A 25,618-nucleotide genomic window follows, 5' to 3' on the forward strand; every position below is an offset into this window, starting at 1 on the left:
ATGTCCAAGATACATGCAACTACCAAGATATATGCAATGTCCAAGATACATGCAACTACCAAGATATATGCAATGTCCAAGATACATGCCACTTCCAAAATATATGCAATGTTCAAGATACATGCAACTACCAAGATATATGCAATGTCCAAGATACATGCAACTTCCAAGATATATGCAATGTCCAAGATACATGCAACTTCCAAGATATATGCAATGTCCAAGATACATGCAACTACCAAGATATATGCAATGTCCAAGATACATGCAATGTCCAAGATACATGCAACTACCAAGATATATGCAATGTCCAAGATACATGCAATGTCCAAGATACATGCAACTACCAAGAAACATGCAATCCAAGATACATGCAATGTCCAAGATATATGCAATGTCCAAGGTACATGCAACGACCAAGATATATGCAATGTCCAAGATACATGCCACTTCCAAAATATAAGCAATGTCCAAGATACATGCAACTTCCAAGATGTATGCAATGTCCAAGATACATGCAACTACCAAGATGTATGCAATGTCCAAGATACATTCAATGTCCAAGATACATGCAACTACCAAGATATATGCAATGTCCAAGATACATGCAACTACCAAGATATATGCAATGTCCTAGATATATGCAATGTCCAAGATACATGCAACTACCAAGATGTATGCAATGTCCACATGCAACTACCAAGATGTATGCAATGTCCAAGATACATGCAACTACCAAGATATATGCAATGTCCAAGATACATGCAACTTCCAAGATATATGCAATGTCCAAGATACATGCAACTACCAAGATATATGCAATGTCCAAGATACATGCAACAAGATATATGCAATGTCCAAGATACATGCAACTACCAAGATATATGCAATGTCCAAGATACATGCCACTTCCAAAATATATGCAATGTTCAAGATACATGCAACTACCAAGATATATGCAATGTCCAAGATACATGCAACTTCCAAGATATATGCAATGTCCAAGATACATGCAACTTCCAAGATATATGCAATGTCCAAGATACATGCAACTACCAAGATATATGCAATGTCCAAGATACATGCAATGTCCAAGATACATGCAACTACCAAGATATATGCAATGTCCAAGATACATGCAATGTCCAAGATACATGCAACTACCAAGAAACATGCAATGTCCAAGATACATGCAATGTCCAAGATATATGCAATGTCCAAGGTACATGCAACGACCAAGATATATGCAATGTCCAAGATACATGCCACTTCCAAAATATAAGCAATGTCCAAGATACATGCAACTTCCAAGATGTATGCAATGTCCAAGATACATGCAACTACCAAGATGTATGCAATGTCCAAGATACATTCAATGTCCAAGATACATGCAACTACCAAGATATATGCAATGTCCAAGATACATGCAACTACCAAGATATATGCAATGTCCTAGATATATGCAATGTCCAAGATACATGCAACTACCAAGATGTATGCAATGTCCAAGATACATGCAACTACCAAGATGTATGCAATGTCCAAGATACATTCAATGTCCAAGATACATGCAACTACCAAGATATATGCAATGTCCAAGATACATGCAACTACCAAGATATATGCAATGTCCTAGATATATGCAATGTCCAAGATACATGCCACTTCCAAGATATATGCAATGTCCAAGATACATGGGGCGGCAGGGTAGCCTAGTGGTTAGAGCATTGGACTAGTAACTGAAAGGTTCAAATCCCCGAGCTGACAAGGTACTGCCCCTGAACAAAGCAGTTAACCCCACTGTCCCTAGGCTGTCATTGAAATAAGAATGAGTTCTTAGTTAAATGTTTTGCCTAGTTAAATAAAGGTTTTTAAAAAATGCAATGGCCAAGATATATGCAATGTCCAATAGATGGTGCTAAAAAACCCTTGATAGGTGAGTAGTATTGCCTTGTTCTATAAAACCAGCCAACTCTCAGGTCCCCTCCCTTTCTCCTGTGCGGTGTGGAAATTTGGTTGGAGTTGGACTGAGACCACACCCTGCCCTGAGGGAAGCTGCCTGATCCTGCAGTCTACACCTCCAATGTCCATACTGAGAACAATGTAGCTGTAGCTGCCGTTCTTTAGACATGCACATATGCACACACAAATAAATATACATACTTTTTATTTTTATTTTATTGAACTTATTTTGTACACATCAGGCCGTATAGAAATAGCTCAGTCAAGGTTAAGAACAAACTGTAATTTCCCATGTTTGATGTAGCGCCCTGGTGTGACTGCTGACAGGATGTAGCGCCCTGGTGTGACTGCTGACAAGACTATTTTCTGTCAACTATTTGTTGTGAAATAGACCTCCACATTTGTAAATATCGTCAATTCTCTGGGCATATTCAGGGTGTGTTCAAGGTTGTGAAAGCACATAAAAAATACTGGATGTATAATTTACAGATAGGGCTTAGTGGGTTCCACCCTTTGATTTCACAGGTTTAGGGTAGGTCCATTTTGTTTGTAAATGAACTGTGATGCAACAGACAAAATGATGCTGCATATCCAACCTGGTCTCATAGCCTACACGTAACATAGAAAACTTAAATCCGGGAAACTCAAATTAGCATGATATGTTACGTTTGGTATGGTGACATAAGACAGATGGTTACTGAAGGCAAAAATGTGAAAAGAGGATGGTTGGTTGGGGTGGATGAGTAGGCAAACGTCTAGCAACCCAAAGGTTGCGTCTTCGAATCTCATCACAGACCATTTTTGCTTATTAGAAACTTTTCAACTACTTACTACATTTTAGTGACTTTGCAACTACTTAGCATGTTAGCTAACCCTAGCCGTAACCCTTTAGACCTAACCCCTAGTGCTAACGTTAGCCAGCTAGCTAACGTTGACCACAACAAATTGGAATTCGTAACATATCATACGTTTCGCAAAATTTGTCAAATGTTGTACTTTTAGCAAATTCGTAACATATTGCACAAATTGCAATTCGTAACATATCATAAGAAATGGGTAATGGACATCCACAAATTAATACATACCATACAAAATGGAGTCTCTTGGATTTCCGTACGGAGTAATAGGAAATGCTCTGAGATATAAAGCACTTTGATAGGGAGGAACGATCAAAAGTGTGCCACCAACTACAACACAGCAAGAAAGTGGTTTGTTTACATCGTTTACTTGCCAGGGTGAGTGCCTGTCCTGTCCAACACACACATTGGGGACAGATAACCCATTGTTTCGTTAATGTCAACTCCTCCAACATCCCACCACTGTAATTACATAAGCCATGTCTGTGCTGTATCGACCTCCACCTACGCAGACAGCGGAGGCCTATGTTACACCATTGCTTTAGATCCTGACGGACAATCACGTCCGTTTTCAAAGGGACCCTAATTCATCAAGAAGACTGTGTAGGGTGCATCACAAATGTTCCCTAGATAGTGCACTACTTTTGACCAAGATCCAGGGTGCCATTTGACTGTGAAAATAAATGATCCAGTATTCAATGTTCATTCCTGACCTTCATGAAAAGAACGTTCAGATGAATACTGTACAGAAAAACATATTTCTTCAAAAATTAGCTGACTGATTGTTCTGTACCATGTATAAATATAAATATATATATATATGCCTCTTTAAGGAATACCTAGGATAGGATAAAGTAATCCTTCTCACCCCCCTAAAAGATTTAGATGCACTATTGTAAAGTGGCTGTTCCACTGGATGTCATAAGGTGAATGCACCAATTTGTAAGTCGCTCTGGATAAGAGCGTCTGCTAAATGACTTAAATGTAAATGTTAAATGCAAAAGTGTGCAAAGATGTCATCAAGGTAAAGGGTGGCCATTTTGAAGATTCTCAAATATCAAATATACTTTGATTTGTTTAACACTTTTTTTTGGTTACTACATGATTCCATATGTGGCGCCAGGTAGCCTAGTGGTTAGAGCGTCGGGCCAAGTAGCCCAGTGGTTAGAGTGTCTGGACAGGTAGCCTAGTGGTTAGAGCGTCGGGCCAGGTAGCCCAGTGGTTAGAGCGTCGGGCCAGGTAGCCTAGTGGTTAGAGCGTCGGGCCAGGTAGCCTAGTGGTTAGAGCGTCGGGCCAGGTAGCCTAGTGGTTAGAGCGTCGGGCCAGGTAGCCTAGTGGTTAGAGCGTCGGGCCAGGTAGCCCAGTGGTTAGAGTGTCTGGACAGGTAGCCTAGTGGTTAGAGCGTCGGGCCAGGTAGCCCAGTGGTTAGAGCGTCGGGCCAGGTAGCCCAGTGGTTAGAGCGTCGGGCCAGGTAGCCTAGTGGTTAGAGCGTCGGGCCAGGTAGCCTAGTGGTTAGAGCGTCGGGCCAGGTAGCCCAGTGGTTAGAGCGTCGGGCCAGGTAGCCCAGTGGTTAGAGCGTCGGGCCAGGTAGCCCAGTGGTTAGAGCGTCGGGCCAGGTAGCCCAGTGGTTAGAGCGTCGGGCCAGGTAGCCCAGTGGTTAGAGCGTCGGGCCAGGTAGCCTAGTGGTTAGAGCGTCGGGCCAGGTAGCCTAATGGTTAGAGCGTTGGGCCAGGTAGCCTAGTGGTTAGAGCTTTGGGCCAGGTAGCCTAGTGGTTAGAGCGTTGGGCCAGGTAGCCTAATGGTTAGAGCGTTGGGCCAGGTAGCCTAGTGGTTAGAGCGTTGGGCCAGGTAGCCCAGTGGTTAGAGCCTCGGGCCAGGTAGCCTAATGGTTAGAGCGTTGGGCCAGGTAGCCTAGTGGTTAGAGCGTTGGGCCAGGTAGCCCAGTGGTTAGAGCCTCGGGCCAGGTAGCCTAGTGGTTAGAGCGTTGGGCCAGGTAGCCTAGTGGTTAGAGCGTTGGGCCAGGTAGCCTAGTGGTTAGAGCGTCGGGCCAGGTAGCCCAGTGGTTAGAGTGTGGGGCCAGGTAGCCCAGTGGTTAGAGCGTCGGGCCAGGAAGCCCTGTGGTTAGAGCGTCGGGACAAGTAGCCCAGTGGTTAGAGCGTCTGGACAGGTAGCCTAGTGGTTAGAGCGTCGGGCCAGGTAGCCCAGTGGTTAGAGCGTCGGGCCAGGTAGCCTAGTGGTTAGAGCGTCGGGCCAGGTAGCCTAGTGGTTAGAGCGTCGGGCCAGGTAGCCTAGTGGTTAGAGCGTCGGGCCAGGTAGCCCAGTGGTTAGAGCGTCGGGCCAGGTAGCCTAGTGGTTAGAGCATTGGGCCAGTAACTGAAAAGCTGACAAGTAATCCTCCGAAGCTGACAAGGTAAAAATCTGTCGTTCTTCCCCTGAGCAAGGCAGTTAACGCACTGTTCCTAGGCCGTCATTGTAAATAAGACTGACCTGCCAGGTTAAATAAAACGTGTTATTTCATAGCTTCACTATTATTCTACAATGATGTAAAAATAAAGAAACACCGTTGATTGAGTTGGTGTATCCAAACGTTTGACTTGTAATACACTTCCGTATTCTACTGTAAAAATGTTGGGTATATTTGTTCAAATGTTTTTCTCTCTTTTTTTTCCTCTGGGAAGTGGCTGCCGTAAGTGAGCATTTCACTGTTCGTCTACATTTGCGAAGCATGTGACAAATAACATGTGACTTTATAGAAACGTGGAAACAGACAAGACAGTAGATACAGTTTGAGCAATATTTACACCAAATATGATTCTCTCTCTCTCTCTCTCTCTCTCTCTCTCTCTCTCTCTCTCTCTCTCTCATGCACATGCTTTTGAAATGACATATACCGTAATGTAAGTAATTCTAGATATGAATCAAATCATAGCTATGAGATTCTATTCATATACTGCTGGTACATTAAAACCCAACAACAAGCACAGCCAGTCCAGCTAAAGGGAGTGACTTTAACAAGGCAACTACGCAGACTTACCGAATCTGCAATGTCAAAGGATGCATCCCAAATGACAGCTTATTCCCTACATAGTGCAATACTTTTGACCATGGCCCATCAAAAGCAGTGCACAACATAGGGAATAGGGTGTTATTAATCAAAGACGGCTTGATCTAATTAACTCATGAAGATCCAATTCCACTCAGGTCAACTGACACTGCTAGCTCGTAATACAATCTAAAACGGATCCGTATTACCGTATTACCAAAATGTATTCTAAGTAAATCAAAAACAGAGAGAGAGAGTGTGTGTGTGCGTGTGCGTGTGCGTGTGTGTGTGTGTGTGTGCGTGTGCGTGTGCGTGTGTGTGTGTGTGTGTGTGTGTGTGTGTGTGTGTGTGTGTGTGTGTGTGTGTGTGTGTGTGTGTGTGTGTGTGCGCGTGTGTATGTGTATGTGTATGTGTGTGAGGAATTAGAAATCATCAAAAGGGACACACAAAAAAACATAACGTCCCATTTCATGATTTGGCTCTACTACACCGGGATCTGTTGGTCATCTGACTGTTTCCCCATTTCAGAGCTTATCTGCGTCTGCAATAGAGACATTCAAGGATTTGAGAGACCCAGGAGACTGAAACGATTTGGCATGGGTCCTCAGATCGTCAAAAAGGTTCTACAGCTGCACCATCGAGAGCATCCTGACTGGTTGCATCACCGCCTGGTATGGCAACTGCTCGGCCTCCGACCGCAAGGCGCTACAAAGGGTAGTGCGTACAGCCCAGTACATCACTGGGGCCACGCTTCCTGCCATCCAGGACCTCTGTTTATTATCTGTCTATAGTCCCTTTACCTCTACCTACATGTACATATTACCTCAGTTACCTCAACTAACCGGTGCCCCCTGCACATTGACTCTGTACCGGTACCCCCTGTATATAGTCTCCACATTGACTCTGTACTGGTACCCCCTGTATATAGCCTCCACATTGACTCTGTACTGGTACCTCCTGTATATAGCCTCGTTACTGTTGTGTATTTTCCTGTTCCCGCTTCCCTCCCTCTTTTGGAACATAGCTTCGTGATCTAGAGAAGTATTTGGGCAGTCCTTGTTCTCACAGTTTTGACATATTCCTGGCAAGGTGTACTGGGAGTGGCAGAGAGAGAATGTGAGGGAGGGATGAATGGGTGGGGGAGAGAGAAACATGAAGAGAGAGAGAGAGAGAGAGAGAGAGAGAGAGAGAGAGAGAGAGAGAGAGAGAGAGAGAGAGAGAGAGAGAGAGAGAGAGAGAGGGAGAATGTGAGGGAGGGATGAATGGGTGGGGGAGAGAGAAACGAGAGAGAGAGAGAGAGAGAGAGAGAGAGAGAGAGAGAGAGAGAAGTGAGTGCAGAGAGAGAGAGAATGTGAGGGAGGGATGAATGGGTGGGGGAGAGAGAAACATGAAGAGAGAGAGAGAGAGAGAGAGAGAGAGAGAGAGAGAGAGAGAGAGAGAGAGGAGGGGAGGGGGGGGGGGGGGAGGGAGGGGTGAGAGAGAGGAAAGAACACAGGGAGGGAAGGAGGGGAGGGTGAGAGAGTGGAGAGAACAAATGGATGGGAGGGGTGAGAGCAGGGGGGTGAGAGAGAGGGAGAACATGAGAGGAGGGCCTAACTGTTCCAGGGCCAGTTCCTGTGGAATGTCAGCCTAGAAGTAAACTTGTCATCATGCCAGAGACCTTAAAACCACAGACAGCTGCTTTACAACCTCTGTAGAAAACAGAGAGAGGAGAACTGTTTAAATGTTCCAGTTATTTATTAGTGAATTTCATTTAATATTTCCAGTCTTTCTGTCCATTAACTACACAATGTTATGTTTCTCCCAACTTGCTTTCACTTAGACAATCTCCTCACACTAGAGATCAAATCAAATTGTATTGGTTACATACACATGTTTAGCAGATGTTATTGTGGGTGTAGCAAAATGCTTGTATCGACTGGAAATGAGACAGGGAAGGACAATATAGGAAAGGAGACAAGGAAGGACACTATAGGAAAGGAGACAAGGAAGGACTCTATAGGAAAGGAGACAGGGAAGAGCAATATAGGAAAGGAATGAAATATGAGCAGGAAGAGGAAACAACTGTTAAGTACCGTAATCCAACTCTTAACATCAAAGAGACACACAGATCAGGAGGGAAACTATGGTTTGTATAATTGCTGTAATGTAAAGTCACATGACCAGCTGGCTGAGGGGTAAACAGCACTGTATTGCTGTAATGTAAAGTCACATGACCAGCTGGCTGAGGGGTAAACAACACTGTATTGCTGTAATGTAAAGTCACATGACCAGCTGGCTGAGGGGTAAACAACACTGTATTGCTGTAATGTAAAGTCACATGACCAGCTGGCTGAGGGGTAAACAACACTGTATTGCTGTAATGTAAAGTCACATGACCAGCTGACTGAGGGGTAAACAACACTGTATTGCTGTAATGTAAAGTCACATGACCAGCTGGCTGAGGGGTAAACAACACTGTATTGCTGTAATGTAAAGTCACATGACCAGCTGACTGAGGGGTAAACAACACTGTATGGCTGTAATGTAAAGTCACATGACCAGCTGACTGAGGGGTAAACAACACTGTATTGCTGTAATGTAAAGTCACATGACCAGCTGACTGAGGGGTAAACAACACTGTATGGCTGTAATGTAAAGTCACATGACCAGCTGGCTGAGGGGTAAACAACACTGTATGGCTGTAATGTAAAGTCACATGACCAGCTGGCTGAGGGGTAAACAACACTGTATGGCTGTAATGTAAAGTCACATGACCAGCTGACTGAGGGGTAAACAACACTGTATTGCTGTAATGTAAAGTCACATGACCAGCTGACTGAGGGGTAAACAACACTGTATGGCTGTAATGTAAAGTCACATGACCAGCTGACTGAGGGGTAAACAACACTGTATTGCTGTAATGTAAAGTCACATGACCAGCTGACTGAGGGGTAAACAAACAGTGAACAAGACTTGTGTTCATGGAATCATACGACAGACAAGCAGTCACAGAAAGCAGAAAAAGCAACAGTCAAACAAACTTATCTTTCTTCCATTTCTATCTCTCTGTGCCTTGAGTGCAAAAACACAAATCTACTTGTCGAAGGACACGCCACACTGGAATCAAATCATTGAGCTCATCGAAATGTGCTCAAGGGAGACATGAAAGTCAATATTTGGGCACAAAAAACTGTCAAAGAAGAAAATTGTGGGGAAGGAATGGGAGGGAAGGAATGGGAGGGAAGGTATGGGAGGGAAGGGAGGAATGGGAAATGGGAGGGAAGGAAGGAAGGAAGGAATGGGAGGGAAGGAATGGGAGGGAAGGAATGGGAGGGAAGGAATGGGACGGAAGGAATGGGACGGAAGGAAGGAAGGAATGGGAGGGAGGGAAGGAATGGGAGGGAAGGAATGGGAGGGAAGGAATGGGAGGGAAGGAATGGGACGGAAGGAAGGAAGGAATGGGAGGGAGGGAAGGAATGGGAGGGAAGGAATGGGACGGAAGGAAGGAATGGGAGGGAAGGAATGGGAAATGGGAGGGAAGGAATGGGAAGGGGATGAGCATCATTCATCATCATTGTGGTATGCTGTGTAACTGTGCTATGAGAGAAAGCCTTGCAGGGAACACGAGGACAGACCACCCGACCAGAAAGCTTCTGGTTTCTGACAATGGCAGCTCCTAACCAGTTAGTTAACCCGCCTCTTTCTGACCACAGAACAATTCTGTATACGCCTGTTTCCTTTCTTCCCTTATTGGCTATATTGTCTACATACTGTTTGGCGGTTTGGTATTCCTTAGACTTTGGACACTAAAAATGTATCTTGCCGCAGCTGCTACTACCAACAGTTAAACAGTGTGATCTGGCAGTGCTTGACTTGCCATTTCATATTAAAGGTGGGGGGCTGGACTAAACAGGTGGTCGAGCAATGGCATGGGGGGCAAAGAGGAGGCATACACAGGGTGTCAGATTTCTCCAAGGCAGGCCTTTCACAGCTGAATGGAGACATGACCTTCCAGGTTCAAAGAAGGTTCTGTGACAAACATTCCTAAAGAGGTTCTAGAGTCTGACTTTAGAATCACCAAGGTCTAAATCAACAAAGACAATAGAATGCTGTTGAACAAAACAAGATGAACTCTATTATATTTGTGGAGATATTCAGTATACAGTAACTGATATGTTTTGTGTTGTGTTTAGTCTGTGTCTTGTCGTCAACATCTTGGAGGACTATATGTTTGAATGAAGGACACTTACGTACGTTGGATTGCTGAAGCAAGGCCAAGGGCTCTGTCTCTTTGTTTCCTGTTTGTCTGTTAACAGAGGGACACACGGAGAGAGAAGAGGAATAGGAGTTAGTCACATGGATTGATCGACTAGTTAGGTTCATTCTCACGTCCACACGTCTCTCTTGCATGTGTTACTCACACAAGAGAGCAACCAACTTCAAGACACTTTTTCATTGATGGCTTTCGGAAAAAGACATGGAAACAAATGCATAAACTACGCCCGCACTTCTACGCTATTGCTCCAGGGATATCTAGTCTACATGACTACGTAGACACGTCTGCAGTGTGTTGTGATTGTGTCCTTCCTAACAATGCAATGAACTTTCACCTCAGAGAGAATTCCTTTAATCAGCTGGAGGGGCACTCCGAAACATTAATAACGAACCTGCCTGGGTGAGAATGAAGTCTTGATGGCAAAGAGTACCGATTATGTAAAACACTCCCTTAAATGGTGTGTATGCAGCTACTGCTTAGACCATGCTGCATCACAACAAATCTATGTGATGACGTTGAACAACTGATTGGATTTGCAAAAATGTATCAACGTAAGGACATTTAGTATTTTTTTGACCCAAATTGTTTACCTAAATCCAACAACGTGGTTTAAATGTTTAGAAATATTTCACCTTAAATTGACGTTAGTGGACAACTCAACCAAATGTAAATCAAAACTAGACGGTGAAACTGACGTCTGTGCCCAGTGGGTAATGTGAATTATGTGGCAGACCATACCATAGCAGGCAGCCATACCATAGCAGGCAGCCATACCATAGCAGGCAGCTATACCATAGCAGGCAGCCATACCATAGCAGGCAGCCATACCATAGCAGGCAGCCATACCATAGCAGGCAGCTATACCATAGCAGGCAGCCATACCATAGCAGGCAGCTATACCATCTTAAATATGCACCATAGATCACTCAACACAACAAGATACACTTCAGGCAGGTCATTCCAGTTTCCCAACTCAACGCAAAGACTAGTATGTTTGAACCCATATTGCTGGACTATCAAACGTTGCCAAATCAGTCCCATACAAAAACAGTCACGAGGTATTGGCCCTTTACTTATAATGTTCCCCTGGGGAGTCAACACCTTGGCTTGTACACAGACCTCACATACCCAGCTGCTATCTCCCGTAGGCCTGATGTCTGCATGTGGCTGCTAATACGTTTAGCCAAGATTCACTTTCAGTTAAGGTCTATTAAGATCTTAGAAACAACTAGCGACTAGCCTTAGGCCAACATAACAGATAGCGTCTCGCTTGAGGTTATAGCGCCTCCAGAATGTATTCCCACACGCATTACCTTTTCCACATTTTGTTGTAGTAGTGGGGAGGACAACGCCCGACATTTTTCTCGCTTAAGTCATTTTACAGACACAAAAAGATCCCACCTTGTCTAGCGTATTTTGTTTTTTTTGTGGATATTTGGAAAGTTTAACTGAAAAATTTCCGTTTCCATCAGGCATGTCCTTATATATATTTTTTTTTTATTCGACATGAGCTTTACTCACATAAAAAGGTTGGATGGAAACCAGTGTCCCAATACTTTTGGAGCTCACTGTACTAGCACATGTCTGAAGATTCATGACTCATACTTATCTGATTTAAGATTCATGACTCATACTTATCTGATTTAAGATTCATGACTCATACTTATCTGATTTAAGATTCATAACTCATACTTATCTGATTTAAGATTCATAACTCATACTTATCTGATTTAAGATTCATGACTCATACTTATCTGATTTAAGATTCATGACTCATACTTATCTGATTTAAGATTCATGACTCATACTTATCTGATTTAAGATTCATGACTCATACTTATCTGATTTAAGACTCATGACTCATACTTATCTGATTTAAGATTCATGACTCATACTTATCTGATTTAAGATTCATGACTCATACTTATCTGATTTAAGACTCATGACTCATACTTATCTGATTTAAGATTCATGACTCATACTTATCTGATTTAAGATTCATGACTCATACTTATCTGATTTAAGATTCATGACTCATACTTATCTGATTTAAGATTCATAACTCATACTTATCTGATTTAAGATTCATAACTCATACTTATCTGATTTAAGATTCATGACTCATACTTATCTGATTTAAGATTCATGACTCATACTTATCTGATTTAAGATTCATAACTCATACTTATCTGATTTAAGATTCATAACTCATACTTATCTGATTTAAGATTCATGACTCATACTTATCTGATTTAAGATTCATGACTCATACTTATCTGATTTAAGATTCATGACTCATACTTATCTGATTTAAGACTCATGACTCATACTATAAAGTATCTGGAGAATTCTGATTACCTGAATGATTATAGTCATTTTCAGCACAGCCTTTAAGCTTTGAGACGACTATATTTTCGAAGTTAGAATTGTATAAGCATATGCTAGCCAACTGCTTTGGAATTGATATATATTTATTTTAAAATAAAACTTTGCCATTTGTCTAGACAGTAAAAGCTGAACTTGGTACGTTAAATTAAAAATGCTTTCATTTCGGCCTAGGTCACAATTCCTGTCCACGTTTGAAGATTACTGCTTAGACTGGACGAGGGTACTGTGAAACAAAGAAGAGTCTTTCCTCTGGAGCAGCAACAGCAAATGGTGGACTGGATTCCTCACAGACAGGCATGGACCAGTGACAACCTGCCCCATTTTCAAAATTCTTTAAAGACAAGTTGTTTTTTTTTGTAACTGTCATTAGTCTGCTGCCTCATCCCCTGTAGTAAAGGGTCAAAAATACGAAAAGCTTTCCAGGATTTTGATTGGTTACTTGACAGGCTGAACTAGTTTGAGGATCAAACGCAAACCTTTGATGCATAGCACAGGTACAGTGTTAACAAATTGGATTTAAGCTTGACTTATAGTTATGTATCACTCCGGTGTTCCGTTTGTGCTTCCTGTTGAAGTTGCAGAAGAGCGGAAACCAAGCGCGTCATAGCTACATGTCGTTGTCTATAGCGATAGGGTCTGGCAACGGATCCAACACAAGTGTTTCTCCCTTAACTGACCCTCCCCCCCCCACACGGCCGCCAGTCATTTCAAACCCTCATTAAAGTCTTTCAGCACAACACCGCCAAGCTAAAACATCTTCCTATCCTTACTGCTTTATTGTTGGCGCAGCTAGCTGGTTGGTTATTTCTGCCTGGTACTGAAATAGATTGGTCAGTGGTGATAAACAGCAAGCGATACGAGGTCGGATTGTCACTGTGTTTGCATAGAGAGACTCAGGGTACGGCAGCTGTCTAAACTAGCAGACACCAGAGGCGTTGTATTCATTTGTCTCCTGTCACGAAGGGGAGATCAACAACATATGTAGTAGGGCTGACCCCCAATCAGTCGACTGGTCCGATTGTTCGGTCGTTAGGGTGTTAGCCCGACCGCCATGCCCCTCCCAGAGTACACAACCTATGCTACACTTGTGAGAAACAAGTTTTGGTATATTTCATTCTATTTACGAGTGTTGTCAATTTAGTCTAGAACTCCTGTCAATGTTGAGTAAGGACGTGCACGCATAGAAGTAGGTCTATAGGCTACCTGGCCTGCGTGCAAATGTAGGCATATAAATGTGCCCATTTGAGCATCTGATGGTATTTCTGATTGGCTTAACACACCACCACTAATGAGCTGTGGAGCATCTCAAAGTAATGTTTTCTTCACCTCAAACAGCAAGAAAAGTCTGTTTTTACATCCCTTGAGAATGATAATAGTTCCTCCATGTATTGGAAAAATATTTCCAGCTCTTTCCCTTTCAATTACCACTCAGCGTGATAGGGAAAAAATGTCATGCTCTGATCCAATGGAAACGTCATGAAATAGGCCTACCTGATTACCTCTTATCAGTGCTTGACGTGGACTGAATTAGGTTCCGGTCACTCATTTTGGGTGCTGGTACTGTATATATTTAGGTGCAGGAGTTCCACAATAACTTTTAGCTAATTCTATCAGAGGAATAGAGCAGAAGAACATTTTAGGTGCTGGTACTCGGCTCCAGTGAGCTCCTGCCCAAGTCAAGCACTGCTTCTTATCGCTTGCGCAAATAGCCTACAGCTGTGTCTGTCCCAAGCTCACTGGCGTGGGAAACTCTGAGGGCCCAGAATATTTTATAAAATGTTGCAAGCTTCAGCCAACACAAGCTAATAGTTGATAAAATGTTCCAAGTTTGTTGCAGAAAGGCTGAATATGGTTGAACAGATATTTATTATTATCAGGATATTTTCTACCTGCAGGCTGCAATGTTTTTATTTGTTGCATTTATATTGGCAATTTTTTTACATAGTTGGCAAAAGCAATAGAAGTTACATTTTAGGTTTGCATCAATTTCATTTAGAATTGGATGGAATTTTGATGAACCATGTGAACAACGATTTTGAGAAAATAATAAGTTATTATGAATTAACTTAAACTATTTCACAAAAAAATTGCATATGAAAACCATAACTTGCACACAGATCGGTTGAAATGGTAAGATAAATTGGCATTTCACATGAGAAATGTTACAGACTCGGTGTAGCCTATTACCGGCAACTTCAGGAGAGTAACGGCAGAGTCTTTTAAAGCCAGTATGAGCAGCAGGAGGAGGATGGTCAGGTTAAAGTTGTTTTTTAAATTCTGGTTATCTCGATCTCTTGCGCCCTCTTGAGGCATTTGTCTTATTTAATCAATCCGTAAGCTTAAAGCATCAGACAAGCTCAATGCATAAAGTTGATTTTATTAAAACAGATAGAAAAATAGACGTTGAAAAAATGTTGGCCAATCGATTGGTTAAAAGAACAGACGACTTTGTGGGCTCTGTATTCCATTCAAGGAAGCAGATTCAGGTAAGGTTGATCTGATTTGCATTGGTTGTTTTAATGTCTGTTTGGAAACATTTTCTGACTAGATAAATGGATATTGTCAATTGTGCTATTAACATGGGAAAATGTCAACCTTGACTTGCATTGACTTGTTACATGAGCATCACATGTCCAAAACACTATTTACTATTGGTTACACCTATGTGGTAAAGCGAACACCATTAGTTAAAGCAAGGCGACTGGAATAACAGTTACAGAAATGTTCTGAGAATTGTGGGGAAACACCTTCACCTATCATAGTACTGTTTTGGGAAACTAGTTCAAGGTCACTGCAAAACGAAGCTGAACAAATCTCAGGTAGGTTGAATCTAGAAAGGAAACAGTGTGGCCCCCAGACTACTGCTGACCATCACCAGCTCAGCAGTACACACAGAGGAGTGATCAGCGCTCGCTAACTTGCTAGCGGCAGGGTAGCCTAGTGGTTAGCACATTGGACTAGTAACCGGAAGATTGCAAGATCAAATCCCTGAGGTGACAAGGTCAAAAGCTGTTTATCTGCTCCTGAACAATGCAGTTAACCCACTGTTCCTAGGCTGTCATTGAAAATAAGTATTTGTTCTTAACTGACTTGCCTAGTCAAATAAAAGCTGTGTAGGGCTGGCTTGGGAATTTGACTGACTAGCAATATTGATTGTACCATGAGTGAGTGTACTGTCAAAATGTCTGTGATCTGATGGGCTTTCCCTGTTCTAGTCAGTCAAGCAAATGTATTTATTTCTATGTGCCTAAGATCTTTTCACCATGTCAGCGCTAGCTTGTTTGCTATTGGATCGGAGCAACGGGCTAGGCTACCTCAGGCAGTGCTCGCTTGCTAAAGGAGCAGCAGGCTAAAGGGCTAGGTGCTGTGCTGTGCTACGAGGCTGGGCCCCACCCTAGCCTCCAGCCCTGTCTCAGCGCTAGCAGTTAGCTTGCTAAGAGATTGGAGCGATAGGCTACAAGGCTGGGCCCCACCCTAGCCTCCAGCCCTGTCTCAGCCCGAGCAGTTAGCTTGCTACGAAATTGGAGCAATAGGCTACGAGGCTGGGCCCCACCCTAGCCTCCAGCCCTGTCTCAGCCCGAGCAGTTAGCTTGCTACGAAATTGGAGCAATAGGCTACGAGGCTGGGCCCCACCCTAGCCTCCAGCCCTGTCTCAGCCCTAGCAGTTAGCTTGCTAAGAGATTGAAGCAACAGGCTACGGGGCTGAGATCCACCATAGCCTCTCAGTTCTAGCTAGATTGCTAAGAGAGCAACCAACGTGCTAGGCAACAGGGCTGGGTGTTGTTCTGTGCTCTAACGGGCTGAGCAGGCCAGGCCCTGGGATGGGTGTTGTGCTGTGCTCTACGGGGCTGAGCAGGCCCCACCCTGCGTCTACCACATTCCTTGATAGAGTTGTCAGGCCAGCTGGAACAGAGCCTAGTCTCTCCTCTCCTGTCTCTCTCTCTCTCTCGCGCAGTGACTAACTCCAAAGAAATGTCCTCCACTCACTCTACCCAGCCTCTTCGTGTGCTGTCTGCCACCCAGAGCATGTCAGCACAGGGTTCAGCCACAAAACAGAATCACTTTCTTCTTTCTTTTTTTTTTTTCTTTCTTTCTTTCTTTATTCTGTTGGGTTGTGCAACTACAATCATCATCACTGAATAGATCTCTGTACATGATTGTGCCAAGGAGCCATAGAGACACTCCAGTTTAGTAAATACCTAGTGAGTTAGTCTTGTCTCTGAAAGAGGCAGTGAAAGTGAATGAAACCAGAGAGCAAAGGATCTGTCAGTCAAGACAACAATAAAGAATAGATTGAATGGTGACTGTGATAAGAACACTAATAAAACAATGAAGTGTGAAACCCTGGTGAGTGAGTGGCAAGATTTGGTTAAGGATATATGGGCCCTGGTTAAAAGTAGTGCACTATGAAGGCAATATGGTGCCATTTGGGATGCATCCTTAGTTGCGGAATTATTCCAATGTTATCAAACAGAATTGTCTCAATGTTTTCCTCCTTCCTTTATTGTGGGGAGTAGTTGCAATCGAAGGGGTGGACTGATCAGCTGACAAAGCAACATTTGTTACTACTAACTGACCTGACTAGTTTACAGACCAGAGAGAGAAATGGAGAGAGAGAGAGAGAGAGGTTTTACATAAGCAAAGAGAAACGTTTTTAATTTGGCAGAGGAAAATGTGATTATTCTTCAGTACATGGTACGTAAAACCTCAAAATCAAAAAACATAACATTGTTCAATAACTGAACTTGAAATTATTTATTACACTGATTTGCAAGTGGAATATATCCTTTTATAGAAATGATTTACATTTAGTTTACCAACAACTAAGGATGGTATACAAGTATTGTTTCAAAAGAAAAAATAAGTATTGTTATTTATATTGTAGGCTGTTGTTGTCTGACCAAAAGTGTCAGGAACACTGTTTATTGCTTGTGTGAATGTCACCAGTGACTAATGGTATTTACAGGCTTATAGCACACCTCCAATTTAATCTTAAAGTGATGGAGCTTTGCAAATCTCCATTTAATACCTGAAATTCTATTACATTCTATAGTTATCGTTGACATCAATCATTATAACGTCTTCCAGTGACATGACATATTGATACAGTGTTTAACACGCCTTTTGACTTTTGCAAATTTCTGCACGTTCTATAGGCTAGCGGTTTTATTTCAGAGTACAAGAACAACTGTGATTGGAAACAAGTGCTGAGAAGGAGGTAAACAAATTACAGTTTAAAAAAACATATGTGAGCCAGAATCTGTTGCCAGCAAGATAACAACCTTAACAAAGCAAAATATTAAGTCTAAATTAACATTCCTCGCACTGCCACAATGATATTTAGGCATTCCATTCCAAACAACATGCACGTACAGATGTAGGATCTTAATTTGACCAGTTTCGCACAGCAGGAAAATAATCCTGCAGCAACGGGAAATGTGAATGATTGTGTGGATTATAATTAAATTTACATTTTTGTAGGGGTTGATCAATTATTTTGTTTAGTTAGGGCAAATCAAGTCTGACTTTGTGGAAATTACAAACTTTATAATAATTGTTAAACCTTGAATACACTACAAGTTTGTAGGGTGATCAACAGGGTGATCAAATTAAGGGTGATCAAATTAAGATCCTATATCTGTTCACCACATGTCAACTCTAGTCAGAGCTGTATAAAGGGAGTTGGAAGGTGGGGGGGGTGCACGGTTGCACATATGCAAGGTTGTGTAAGGTTACAGCGTGAATACTGTCAAGTTTTTCTATGTTTCTTAGTTGTTATCCTTGTGATAGTGAAACCACTATCACCTAGGATAGGTGTCCGTTAAACACATACTAAATTAAGGCACCATTTGTACTGAGTGACAATTACACACCTTTCAAACCAACTTTCCAGCTGAAATAATATTTAATAAATATGATATATATCAAATGTCCTAAATCAAAGATATACACAAATAAAGCATTATCTGATTCAATTGCTTTAGAAAGGGGCACATGCCAGGGATGTCCCCTCTCCCTCCTCTTGTTTGCACTTGCAATTAAACCGCTTGCAGAAGGAATTAAACAAGACCCAAACGTAACAGGCATCAGTATTGGTAAACATGAATATAAACTAAACATATTTGCAGATGATATCCTGATATACCAGACCAATAATAAAAACTCAATGCCTCCCTTGTTAAAAACTATTATCAGAAAATAATTAGGAATAACTCATGATCTACAGCAATCCTTTAAGTGGACCAGAAAAAATATTAAATACTTAGACGGTTAATAAGTGACAACAAACAACAAATATATAAAGGTAACTTTATCCCATTATTCAACAATATGAAAGCAGATCTGACTAAATGGAACAAACCTCCCATATATCTTACAGGTAGAATCTTCAGAATGGCGTCGTCATGGCTCCCAAAGTTTTTAGATTTATTCTCGGTAATACCAATTACCCTACCGAAGACATTCTTTAAATAACTATACTCGGTCATAACAGACTTGTTGTCAAATATATAATATAATATGTTGTCAAATAAAACTTACAGAATAAAGAGGAAAGCTTTTATCTTCTTAAGTCAGGGGGTGATTTTAACATTTACATTTACATTTAAGTCATTTAGCAGACGCTCTTATCCAGAGCGACTTACAAATTGGTGCATACACCTTATGACATCCAGTGGAACAGCCACTTTACAATAGTGCATTTAACCTTCTTGATTTGGATTTGTATCAACTTCCCACCCAGGGCTTTTACTTACAACATTTCCAGTACCAGTCAACGTTTTTCCTTTCAAATGGTACCAAGAATATGCTTATCCTTGCTTCAGGGCCTGAGCTACAGGCAGTTAGATTTGGGTATGTAATTTAAAGTAACATACAGTACCAGTGAAAATATGTGGACACACCTACTCATTCAAGGATTTTTCTTTATATTTACTATTTTCTACGTTGTAGAATAATAGTGAAGACATCAAAACTATGAAATAACACATATGGAATCAACCCCTAAAAAAGTGTTACACAAATCAAAATATATTTTATATTTCAGATTCTTCAATGTAGCCACCCTTTGTCTTGATGACAGCTTTGCACACTCTTGGCATTCTCTCAACCAGCTTCATGCGGTAGTCACAAGGAATGCATTTCAATTAACAGGTGTGCCTTATGAAAAGTTCATTTGTGGAATTTCTTTCCTTCTTAATGCATTTGAGGCAATCAGTTGTGTTCTGACATGGTAGGGGTGGTATAGAGAATATAGCCCTATTTGATAAAAGACCAAGTCCATATTATGGCAAGAACAGCTCAAATAAGCAAAGAGAAATAACAGTCCATCATTACTTTAAGATATGAAGGTCAGTCAATACGGAAAATGTCAAGAACTTTTCAAGTTTATTCAAGTGCAGTCGCAAAAACCATCAAGCGCTATGATGGAACTGGCACTCATGAGGCCCTCCACAGTAAAAGAAGACCCAGAGTTACCTCTGCTGCAGGGTAAGGGGGTAAGTTTATTAGCGTTACCTGCACCTCAGATTGCAGCCCAAATAAATTCTTCACAGTGTTCAAGTAACAGACACATCTGAACATCAACTGATCATCCATAAACTATTCCACATGGTAAACTAAAGCCTTCCAAGTGGCTCATTCACACTCCTCCCACCTCCTCTCCCCTGTAACTATTCCCCAGGTCGTTGCTGTAAATGAAAATGTGTTCTCAGTCAACTTACCTGGTAAAATAAAAATAAAAATGTAAAGTCATAGAAATCATAAATGACTTGGTAATAGGAAATTATTTCCATGACAGAATTAAAAAGCAATTTTGGACCAATGTAGATATCTTCTTCAAATACATTTCATATCAAGACATGTCGATCTTCAGGAAACATATTTGAATCTGAAAAAGGATGTTCATATGATAGATAAGCTATATAAAACCTTGCAGAGAGCCTATCCTACTGACAATCTCTTTGAAAAAATATTAACTATTGAAAACAAGACTTAAAAATAACTGATATTGGCACAAGATAGAGGGAATGTTGGAACATAACTAAGAGTTAACAAAAATGTACACATAATTCATTATAAACTAATGTATATAATTTATTACACAAGAGACAAAATTGGCTCGTTCATTATCGCTGATCAGAACATTTTGCCAGCAATGTTGTGTGGCTTTAACAAGTGGATTAGTTGACTCTTCACTCGCAGCCACTTAGAAGCCTCGGCCCGTCTCCCGACCAAAAGACTGTGACTTGTTCTAATCAATCAATGTGGTTTTGTTTCACTGAATGTCCATCTGTACAGTTGGTTAATTCTCTGACTGGGCTAATAAGTGGAGGTGGTATAGCTCATCAATTCATTTTCTCATCTATCACTAATCATAAACATTTAGCATAAACATTTAGCATGTTATAATTAAGCAATAAGCCACGAGGGGGTGTGGTGTATGGCCAATATACCACACCCCCTCAATATAACAGCTGAGGGCTGTTCTTAGGCACAAGCAAAGACAGAGTGCCTGGACACACCCCTTAGCCGTGGTATATTGGCCATATATCAGGAACCCCATTCAGCATAAACATTTAGCATGTTATAATTAAGCAATAAGAGGGTGTAGGGAGTGGCTCTCTCTGAAAAAATCTGTGTACAATCGCTCTGTCTGAAAGAGGTATTTTGCAATAATTATTATCATGAAAATTGCTACATTTCATTATGGCAAAATAAATCCATGAGTCAAGAGATATTTGTTGAGATTTGCTTACAGTTACACAGAGGGGGAGGAGAACCCACCACACTAGTGGAGCTCTAGCCAACAATTTCACAAGTTGGGATCAATAACGTACTACTGTCCTACTTCTGACGGATGGACAACTGTTGCTGCTTTAGTGCACCAGTTATGAAATCTAGGTGATAAATAAAATAAAATAGGGTGGGATCAAAATTAGTTAAATGTCTCAATTATCCATAATCAGAACACCCAGGGACCAATCAGACAAAGAGATTAATCGAAGTGTTAAAATAAAAACTTTGTTTGATGGGAATCAGTCCTCCTCCCATAATCTCTCTCTCTCTCTCTCTCCCTCTCTCTGTCTCTCTCTCTGTCTCTCTCTCCCGTACGCTCTCCCTCTCTCTCTCCCTCTCTCTGTCCCTCTCTCTGTCTCTCTCTCTGTCTCTCTCTCCCGTACGCTCTCCCTCTCTCTCTCCCTCTCTCTGTCCCTCTCTCTGTCTCTCTCTCCCATACGCTCTCCCTCTCTCTCTCCCTCTCTCTGTCCCTCTCTCTGTCTCTCTCTCTGTCTCTCTCTCTCCCGTACGCTCTCTCTCTCCCTCTCTCTGTCCCTCTCTCTGTCTCTCTCTCCCGTACGCTCTCCCTCTCTCTCTCCCTCTCTCTGTCCCTCTCTCTGTCTCTCTCTCTGTCTCTCTCTCCCGTACGCTCTCCCTCTCTCTGTCCCTCTCTCTGTCTCTCTCTCTGTCTCTCTCTCCCGTACGCTCTCCCTCTCTCTCTCCCTCTCTCTGTCCCTCTCTCTGTCTCTATCTCCCGTACCCTCTCCCTCTATTTCTCCCTCTATCTCTCTCTCTCTCCCTTTCTCCCTCTCTCTCCCGTACGCTCTCCCTCTCTCTCCCGTACTCTCTCCCGTACGCTCTCCCTCTCTCTAACGGGGAAGGTCCTAAACGCCCCTGAATGGGACCGTGAGGAGGAAATGACAAAAGGAAGTGTGCGAGAGTCTGGGCTCTTTCCGTTTGACACTGGCACAGTGAGAATGCCACTCCTCTCCTCTGCTATCAACAGTTAGCAGGGGGAACGGTATGGCGGCAGGTTTGGTGGAGTACAAAGATGAGTGTTCAATGAATTCCATGTCCACTGAATTGACAGATTTAAGTTAATAAATAACAAAAACAGGTCTGGGTTTGTCAGGGGTCTGTCAAGAACGGTTCTGAATCTGAAGTTGGCTGTGTAGTAACTTATCGCTGACTTTGTTCCAGTTCAAATTTGACACTTACTATATTCTCTGTTTTGAACAAGTACTACCATGTCAAATGAACTGTTCAAAACGCTGAACATGCAGACATAGGCTATACTTTTACATACCATCACAATAAAAAAAAAAGTGAACATTTAAAGGTCCAGTACAGTCAAAAAATGTGATTTCCTGTGTTTTATATAGTGTCACACTGAGGTTGGAATAATACTGTGAAATTGTGAAAGTTATGATAATAACTTTATGATAATAATAATGCCCTTTTTAGTATAAGAGATGTGTAAGAAATGTTTGAAAATATAGCCTGAAATTTTAGCCTGTTTTGGTGGGATGGAGTTTTCCCTGTCTGTCTGGTGACATCACCGGGGGGTGAATGAGTTAATAGACCGATAAGAATGAGAGTTACAAACCTCTCAGCCAATAACAACTAGTTTTAAGTTTTCCCCTCCCCACTCAGACCACTCCCAGACAGTCCAAGCTAAATTCTTGCTTGAGAAATTGCTCTCTGCTAAGAAGCTATTTTTGTTTATTTTTGATCATTTTAATTTGAAACAATCACTGTAAGGTACTTAATTAATATTTACCCAGAAATTATTTGATATTGAGATGTACATTTCTAAGAGTCTGTATTGGACCTTTAAGCACGACTTGACTGACCATACAACCCTTTTGCTCATAGCCGCTGTCATTATCCATCACTTCGACAGGAACAACTGGGAGAACCATTACACTTTTACAGTTTTAAGACATTTACTGTGAGCTCGCTGGCTCTGGTGTCAGCCTGTGGCTAGTGTTCTCTGGGATAGAGACTTTCCTTTCCCTGCTGCTCTACAGAGGGACGTCGGGCCAGGGTGTGGCAGAAATGGGGAAGGGAGCGATTAAAACATTTGAATTTTCCACCCAACTACACAAAGCATAATGTCCGAGGGATCTAAGTCTCTCCGTCTATAACTCTATCTATGTCTATTGGGATGGAGAAACACACAAAAGGTGTCTGTTTGGTTTTATTGTAAATCTTCAAGGTTAATACACGCCTGAAGTTATAACAACGTAGCTGTTTCTGGTATTCAAATACATTCTGTATCTTTGTTACTTAATGTTCTGAGCTCGAATAAAACACCTCTTTCACTCTGAGATGCAAGAGTCTTGATTATTTTTTCCCCTCATTTCCTCAAGCCTGGTTTCAATTAGTAAGTATTTCCAAACCACTACATTCCATTACCATACCCCCCCCTCTCTCTCTCTCTCTCTCTCTCTCTCTCTCTCTCTCTCTCTCTCTCTCTCTCTACCCCCCTCTCTCTCTCTCTCTCTCTCTCTCTCTCTCACCCTCTCTCTCTACCCCCCCCCTCTCTCTCTCTCTCTCTCTCTCTCTCTCTCTCTCTCTCTCTCTCTCTCTCTCTCTCTCTCTCTCTCACCCTCTCTCTCTACCCCCCTCTCTCTCTCTCTCTCTCTCTCTCTCCCTCTCTCTCTCCCTCTCCCTCTCCACCCTGGCTAGAATCTCAGGATTTAACGAATCGAGTTAAAACTGCAAGTGAGGAGAAAGTCGCTAAAACTCCATTTATGTGTGCACACGTTAAAACACACTTAAAACAGATGAAAACAGTTTTTTGTTTTTTTTAGCTAAATTGGAAAGTACAGTTTGATTTATCACACACACTGTATACTTATATACTATATTAAAACCGTTACTATATTATACTCTGAAAAGCGTTGTTTTCTGGTGAAGATGGGTTAGAAGATGGTGTTCTATGTTTGCTGTACATGATTGCAGAGTGTGTGTCATTATTTTCTCTCTCCCATGGGTGCGCCTCCCTGAAACAGGGAGTGAGGGAGTGAGGGAGGGATGGTGGGAGGGAGTAAGAGGGTAATAGTAACAAAGTAGAACCCACACCCAAAGCCTGAAGCCTATCTTAAAAGGCTTTTTTTTGTGAACTGCCTTTACTGATAGCTGATTTCTTAACAAACAATTATTCTTACTCATACTCACACAAACACAAACACTCGACTTGGTAGATTACAATCAAATAGGGGAGGGAAAAAAATAACATTACTTAGCTTGACAGGTTTTACATCAAAAAAAATATGCTTGGGAGTTTTCTTTGCGTGCAGGGCGATATTAGAATGATCAATATCCACGTTGCTGATATGAAGTAACAACTGGACGAGGCTACACATCCTCATGGGTGGGGGGTACTTTAAAATTGGATAGATAAGCATTAAGCACAAAGGAACATAAACCCTCCTGTATGTGACTGGCGTCGCTCCATATACCCCAGTCAGCCTTTATTTTGTGCGCAGTAAAAGAGAGTGAAATAAGAAGCGCGACCCAAGTCTCCGTTAATGTGGGTGGTGACACACACCCACTTCATCTCGTGTTGTACATTACAGAACTTTGAACGAGAAAACAAAGTAGCACCGCGGACCACCACCCTTCCTCTCACTTAGTGGGTGAAAGACCGTTATTCTTATTTTCAAAAACCGTAATGTAAAACTAACCTAAAAAAAACACGATTGCCACGTCATTTAACAAATGCCTTACAACTTTGTGAGTTTACCAGATAGGATACCATCACCATAATACACTTTTAAAATAACTCAAATAAGAATTGTGATGACAGAAATTGTTGTTTTACCTATGAGCAGTTTGAGTTGCAACAACTTTAACACAGCAGCTTGAGCATCTTCGGCAGTGTTCTCTTCTCCTCCTGCGGTCCCAGCAGTCGATAAAAGCACGTATTCTTCTTCCCAATCAAACCTTATTTCTCTCATAAAAAAAAAAACTTTTCTTGCTTTATCAACCCGAGTCTCCCTCCGTGTCCAGGGCGTTTTTCTCTCTCCCCTCCCTTCTCACTCTCTCCCCTTAGAAAGTGCGTTTTACCTTTTTTCTAGTCTGCGTGGCTGTTACTCCGGGCGATTGCAGAATGGTTGGACATGCGAACGGGTAGGGGCTACTGGTCGTGGATAGAGGGCGGGAAGGAGGGATATAGGGAGGGAGGTGTCGAAGGGAGTGGCCGTAGTCTCCTTTTCTGGCTCTGCCCATCCAATGCAACCTGGAATCAGGGGTAGACATAATATAGTAAATAAAATCCGGGAGACTAATTATGCTGAACAAAAAACGCAACATGCAACAATTTCAAAT

General features: G+C 42.0%; 1 protein-coding gene across 9 annotated transcripts in view; it reads right to left on the reverse strand.

Annotated features, from left to right (window-relative positions):
* LOC118381837 (neuroblast differentiation-associated protein AHNAK-like) overlaps positions 1-25,414 on the reverse strand; it is a 45,557-nt gene extending 20,143 nt beyond the window's left edge. For 7 of the 9 annotated variants that reach the window (XM_052517560.1, XM_052517556.1, XM_052517531.1 and 4 more), the window contains exons 1-2: positions 25,113-25,409; positions 10,099-10,150 (exon numbers count right to left, since the gene is read on the reverse strand). The gene's annotated coding sequence lies outside the window, so the exon portion shown is untranslated. Of the gene's footprint in view, positions 1-10,094; positions 10,151-25,112 lie in introns of all 9 variants that reach the window. The other 2 variants (XM_052517565.1, XM_052517533.1) reach the window with 2 other exon arrangements.
* Between the last annotated feature and the right edge of the window lie 204 nt (positions 25,415-25,618).

The sequence above is a fragment of the Oncorhynchus keta genome, chromosome 4, assembly GCF_023373465.1.
Source record: "Oncorhynchus keta strain PuntledgeMale-10-30-2019 chromosome 4, Oket_V2, whole genome shotgun sequence".
Classification (NCBI taxonomy): Eukaryota; Metazoa; Chordata; class Actinopteri; order Salmoniformes; family Salmonidae; genus Oncorhynchus; species Oncorhynchus keta.